A 7499-nucleotide genomic window follows, 5' to 3' on the forward strand; every position below is an offset into this window, starting at 1 on the left:
TCAGCTCTTGATGATTGCTCCGCAGCACCTGTTACTACTGTTCTCCTGGCAGTTCTAAACCTTGGAGGCATGTCACTTCACCCATCTCTTCGCATAGCTCACCACATGCAGTGTTTTCTTAAGTACAACTGGATGGATCCATAAGGAATTACTGTGGGAATAAATATCACTCCTATGATGAACTGATTGTAATAAAGTAGGCTAATGAGTGGCGCAGTGGTCTAAGACACTGCATGTCAGTGCAAGAGGAGTCACTGCAATATCTGGTTTGAATCCAGGCCTCATTACATCTCGCTGTGATTGGGAATCCCATAGGGCGGTGCACATTTGGCCTGCCGGGGTAGGCTGTCATTGTAAGTTAGAATTTGTTCTTAACTGACTTGACTAGTTAAATAATGATAATGCAATTAAGGGCATGAAATTGTTGTTTACTGAAACTCCCTAAGTCATCCAATCTTTATAGCCTAATACCTTCGAAGCAATAGCCTACCCACGTGTGATCAACTATTTCGGTACCATATGATAAATCAATCAATGTCAGATTTTTCTCTTCACTGAATCTCCATTTGGATATTGGTTAGGCTACAATGAGGCTGTGGAAATGTTAGCTAAGTTGAGGTGAGTGCTGCTCATGATCATCTTGTCTATTTGGCTCATTTATTAGCATTGATCTGAACATTTTGCCAGAATGTTATCTAGCTTAAAGATGCACAATGTAGAAATCACTTTGTGATTCCTGGTTGCTAAAATTCTAATAGTTCGCCTAAATTCAGTTTATGTGACAAAACAAGTATGGTGTACTGTAGAGAATCATTGTAACATCTAAACAGCTGTGAAATATATTTTCCATAACCCAAAATACTGTATTTTCAGTTGTTTGAATCTGGTGTACAAAACCGAAAGTAAAAGATGCAAAAGGTTAACTTAAGAACGGGAAGCATAGAAAAAACACAGTTTCAAAATAACGTTTTTTGTATGACAGTTCCACACGTTGCCCTGATGCAAGTTGTGTGGGAAACATCTTATTTGTATTTTATTCTGTTATATTTCATTATATTCTTAGCCTACTCTAAAATATATGTGTGTTGACTGTGATCAAATCAAATCAAATGTTATTTGTCACATGTGCCGAAATGCTTACATGTACAGTGAAATGCTTACTTACAAGCCCTTAACCAACAACGCAGTTTTAATTTAAAAAAAGGGTAAAGAAAGTGTTTACTAGAATAAACTGAAGTAAAAAAATGTATAAATAAAATAAAAAATGAAAATAATTAAGGAGCAACAACAACTAAACAGTAGCGAGGCTATGTACAGGGGGTACCGGTACAGAGTCAATGTGCTGGGGCACCGGTTAGTTGAGGTAATTGAGCTATGTACATGTAGGTAGAGGTAAAGTGACTATGTATGGATAATAAACAGAGTAGCAGCCTGCGTAAAAATGGGGGTGCAGTGGGGACAATGCAAATAGTCTGGGTAGCCATTTGATTAGCTGTTCAGGAGTCTTATGACTTGGGGTAGAAGCTGTTAAAAAGCAATTATTTTACCTAGACTTGGTGCTCCGGTACCACTTGTCGTGTGTTAGCAGAGAGAACAGTCTATGACTAGGGTGGCTGGAGTCTTTGGCAATTTTTTGGGCCTTCCTCTGACACCGCCTGGTATAGAGGTCCTGGATGGCAGGAAGCTTGGCCTCAGTGATGTACTGGGACATACGCACTACCCTCTGTAGTGCCTTGCGGTCAGAGGCCGAGCAGTTGCCATACCAGGCGGTGATGCAACCAGTCAGGATGCTCTTGATGATGCAGCTGTAGAACCTTTTGAGGATCTGAGGACCCATGTCAAATATTTTTATTCTCCTGACTGACTGAAATGCCTTTTCAGCCTAAGTGTGTCTTGTCTGTTTAATGAACAAAATAACTATTGATTTCATGTGCATGGCGCAGGCTGCACAGACCAGTAACATAATTAAAATATGATAATAAAAAATACATTTTATTAGTCTTATGTAATGTTTTAGAACCTGCCTAAAACAAATTAATAGTGGATTTCTTTGTGATGGTGCATATTCAATGGATTTTTTAAACATTTAAATGCAACTAAATGTCATTGAAAATGTAATCTATGCAATCCCTAAAAGTAATTACGACAGATCAAGGCAGGCAGGGGTCGATAATCTAGAGTAGTGGGGCAAAGGTACAGGATGGCAAGCAGAGTGGTCAGGCAGGCGGGCTCAGAGACAGGACAGGCAAGGGTCAAAACCATTAGGTTGAGAAAAAGAGAGATTGGGGAAAGGCAGGAGCTAAGACAAAACTCGGGTAGACCTGACAAACAAGACAAACTGGCAACAGACAAACAGAGAACACAGGTATAAATAAATACACAGGGGATAAGTGGGAAGATGGGTGATACCTGGAGGGGGGTGGAGACCATCACAAAGACAGGTGAAACAGATCAGGGTGTGACAATCATGAGAGGGACAGAAACAATAACTTGAAATGCTGCATTCTCAAAGAAAGGTTCTAATCTCATCTTTCTGGTAAAAATAATTATAAATTGCTGAGGTGTAGTCACAAGCTCAAGTCCACAGTACAAATATAATAAAATATGAAATATTTTGTATGATGTATTTCCTATTCAACAAAACTATATGAATAAGGTTTGAAATTACTTAATTGCTTTCTAAATATAGCTTCATCAAATAATAAAATGACTGACTATAAGATTTCACCTCCCTCATGACTGTAAAAGGCATATTTGTATGTTTGGTGTTAGAGAAAATGTGTATATTTTCTAAAGGTCTCTCTTGATTAAAACGTCTGCCCCCATCGCTGTGAACTTCTCACATAGCTCTAGATTGGCTTCCTGAACTCATTAGGAACTCTCCTTTCATCTCATATTAATCTTGTCCGCATATGACAAACAGAAAGTGTTTTTTTTGTTTAAAATCTATGAATTATTTTAGATTAATCTCTGAATGTGCTACTGTGAGGAAACCACTCTCACTGGCATGTTTGGAATTTCTGACCCATTTGAAACTTTGTGTGTTTGAGCTATTTCTGGGTTGCAACATTTGGTTTATCTATGTATTCTGCATCTGTAGATACCAACCAGTAGTCTGTGAATAATGGGGGCTGAGCCAGAGTGGTGTTTGTGAGACAAGGGCGAATCCCGAAGTGGCCCGGAGCTGGATCTTTTTACAAAAACGCCTGTAGAGTCTGAATGGTTAGAGCTACAAATACTATTAAAAGCTATCTATGAAAAGCTGAGACTCCCACGAACAAGCACATGTAACAAACTACACAAGAGTCATTAGAAGGTACTCTGTCTATAATGCTGTAAGCTCACATAGTTGCTGTCACAAACTCAAAACTCCACACAGTTGGCAATGACTAGTTGGATAATAATTTCAACTGAGCAAACAATTTCAGTACGTACAGCATTCATATAAAGGAGTGTGTTTTTGGTCTGTGTATGAAAGGGATAATAGTTCTGCCTATAATTTGTTCCAGGCAAGCAAAACCAAAAAACATGGCGCAAAGCCAATCATCGCTGTGTCTGGTTTTCCAATTCTATTTGATGATGTTTCTTTGCTAGAATACAGAGACAAAATCAGAAGGTCAATGGCATGGAGAAGAATTGCAGAGATTGTTGGTGAAGATGGTGGGTGAAGAGATATTTCCCAACGTTTTCTTGTGCTGCTAGCTGGCTATGAACCTCAATCAACCTAAACCTAAACTTCAAAACTGTTATCAAAGCGACCATTTGTGAATGTGTTGACTGAATTAAATTGTGATATTTGAACACCAAAGGATAGAATTCACCAGTAACACAGATTATAACATTGTAAATGAAACACCTAAGGATGAATTTCCCATGTAGTATGCTGCTATATTATCCATTATGATTGTCATATATTATAGCTCATGGCTCTTTCATTATACCTGTGTCATAGCAAGATTCAAAAGGCACTCGCACATCTGAGCAGTCTTGTTGCAGGTGCATGGCAACAATTAAAGCAATTAAAACAGGATGAAAGAAACCTGTGTCATGACATTGATGATTATACCTCACGTCCTATAAAATACATAGGCCTACATGTACACTACCGGTCAAAAGTTCTAGAACACCTACTCATTCAAGGGTTTTTCTTTATTTTTACTATTTTCTACATTGTAGAATAATAGTGAAGACATCAACGAATGCCAGGAGTGTGCAAAACTGTCATCAAGGCAAAAGGTGGCTATTTGACGAATTTAAAATATAAAACATATTTGTTTAACACTTTTTTGGTTACTACATGATTCCATATGTGTTATTTCATAGTTTTGATGTCTTCACTATTATTCTACAATGTAGAAAATAGTAAAAATAAAGAAAAACCCTTGAATGAGATGCATACTGAAGACAAATATAAACGAAACATGTAAAGTGTTGGTCCCATGATTCATGAAATAAATGATCCCCGAAGTGTTCCATACACACAAAATGTATATCCATTTTAGTGAGCATTTCTCCTTTGCCATTATAATCCATCCATCTGACAGGTGTGGCATATCAAGAAGATGATTAAACAGCATGATCATTACACAAGTACACCTTGTGCTGGGGACAATACAAGGCCACTCTAAAATGTGCAGTTTTATCACACAACACAATGCCACAGATGTCTCAAGTTTTGAGGGAGCATGCAATTGACATGCTGACTGCAGGAATGTCCACCAGAGTTGTTGCCAGATAATTTAATGTTTATTTCTCTACTATAGGATGCCTCCAACATCATTTTAGAGAATTTGGCAGTAGGTCCAACCGGCCTCACAACCGCAGACCACGTGTAACCACGTCAGCCCAGGACCTCCACATCTGGCTTCTTCACCTGTGGGATCGTCTGAGATCAGCCATCCTGGCAGCTGATGAAGCTGTGGGTTTGCACGACCGAAGGATTTCTGCACAAACTGTCAGAAACCGTCTCAGGGAAGTTCATCTGCGTGCTCATCATCCTCTACAGGGCCTTGACCTGACTTCAGTTCGGCATTGTAACCGACTTCAGTGGGCAAATGCTCACCTTCGATGGCCACTGGCACGCTGGAGAATTGTGCTCTTCACGGATAAATCCCGGTTTCAGCTGTACGGGGCAGATGGCAGACACCGTGTATCTCAGTTGGTAGTGCATGGTGCTTGCAACGCCAGGGTTGTGGGTTTGATTCCCATGGGGGACAAGTTACACAAAAATATGAAAATGTATGCACTCACTACTGTAAGTCGTGCTGGATAAGAGCGTCTGCTAAAATTAGCGGTTTGCTGATGTCAACGTTGTGAACAGAGTGTCCCGTGGGATTATGGTATGGGCAGGCATAAGTTACGGACACAATTCCTGTGATGAGATCCTGAGGCCTATTGTCATGCCATTCATCTGCTGCCATCACCTCATGTTTCAGCATGATAATGCAAGAATCTGTACACTATTCCTGGAAGCTGAAAATGCCCAATTCTTCCATGGGCTGCATACTCACCAGACATGTCATCCATTGAGCATGTTTGGGATGCTGTGGATTGACATGTGTGACACCATGTTCCTGCCAATATCCAGGAACTTTGCACAGCCATTGAAGAGGAGTGGGACAACATTCCACAGGTCACAATCAACAGCCTGATCAACTCTATGTGAAGATGATGTGTCACGCTGCATGAGGAAAATGGTGGTCACACCAGATACTGACTGCTTTTCTGATCCACGCCCCTACTTTTTTTAAAGATACTATATCTGTGACCAATAGACGCATATCTGTATTCCCAGTCATGTGAAATCCATAGGATAGGGCCTAATTTATTTATTTAAATTGACTGATTTCCTTGTATGAACTGTAACTCAGTAAAATCTTAGAAATTGTTTCATGTTGTGTTTATATTTTTGTTCAGTGTAAAATACACATAAATGGGTACTTTGGGTAAAGGAAATTGTGGCTTTGACTCTCTTCACCCACCATCAATCTGTGCAATCCTCCTCCATGCCATTGACCTTCAGATTTTGTCTGTGTATTCTAAAATCATTCTCAGCAAATAAACAAGGTATAACTACAACGCTCCCCATGGCCATTATTGTACTTTTTGACATTTCAATTATCCTACAAATTGTCAGCTCCTTATTTTCATGAATACAAGGGTTGGATATGCACTAAACAAGTGTATATGTCAGAAAAAGTCATGTAGAAGATCTGGCTTATGGTTAGCCTCATATACATTATCTACTGGTATCATTTTAAATTGAGGACATATAGCTAGCTCAACAATATGCGAACACTGTGTGACAATGCCGCATTGCACATGCCCATAAGGCCACTAATGCCATACTGTAGGCCTATGGCTGCATTGGTGATGCATGCCATTATGATAAACTGAAAAATAGGTTCACATGGCTGATAAAATGAGACAGTGACAATCAAATAAAACAGATTGGAGAGCTCACAACTGGACAAAAAGGTCATGTTCATTTGAGAAAGCAACACAGAAGCAAAGACAAATTAGAAACAGATCCCCTTCACCCCTTTTTATTGAGAAATTGTGATCTTCCATTTCCTGATTAAAAACACGCTTTTTTAAAAATACGTTCAACATTCTCTGTAAAACTCAGCTTGTCATCAATTTGTAGGTATTTGAAACACTCAGCCACCTCCACTGGTTGGTCGTTCAGAGAGAGTGGTTGGGACATTGGCAAATTGTTGCCATTGGTAATCAGCTCCTTTGTCTTTTCCACATTGATGTGGAGGGCACTTGATCGGCACCATTCTTGAAGGTTGTTGGCCTGTTTAAAATAGCTGTCCCCATCTGACGTTGCATCTTTAAGAAAAAGTCCCACCAGAGCCATGTCATCCACGTACTTGAAAAGGCTCACATTGTTTCCTTGGATCATCATCTGATTAGTGTAGATAGAGAACAACAACGGTGAAAGGACACACCCCTGGGGCACCCCTGGTCAGGGTAGCATCCTCAGTCCCCTTCTGTGCCTGATAGGCAAACTGTAACGGGTCCAGTTGATCTGCTATGGACAGAGTAAGGTGCTTACTGACAACCCTTTCCATGTATTTGGCCAGAAGGGGTGTGAGAGCCACAGGTCGAAAGTCATAATAATTTTTTACATTTTCAAAATGTATGTACTTACTTGAATAGGTTCACGCCTACGCCAATGACCACAAAGCAGACAATCTTTTGGAGCAAAGAGTTGTCAAGCGGAGGCACCAGTTCTGGTCAAAAATCACTGTTAGGCTAAAGCCTCTCTACACACAAAGACTGAGTAAGGGTTTGAGCTTGGCTAATGAGATGAGTTTTATAGCCTACGTTGATACATACTGACACACTGAGAGGATTTCACACCAATGCATGTCCCTCTTCCGTGTTAGTATATCTTACATATATTACACGTCTCCACAGTAGTCAATGTGTCAGCAGAAAGATGTAATACCATTGTCCCACATGACTGTGTCTGTAAATAGAACTGAGTGACA

Source organism: Salmo trutta, chromosome 33 (genome assembly GCF_901001165.1).
Source record: "Salmo trutta chromosome 33, fSalTru1.1, whole genome shotgun sequence".
Lineage (NCBI taxonomy): Eukaryota > Metazoa > Chordata > Actinopteri > Salmoniformes > Salmonidae > Salmo > Salmo trutta.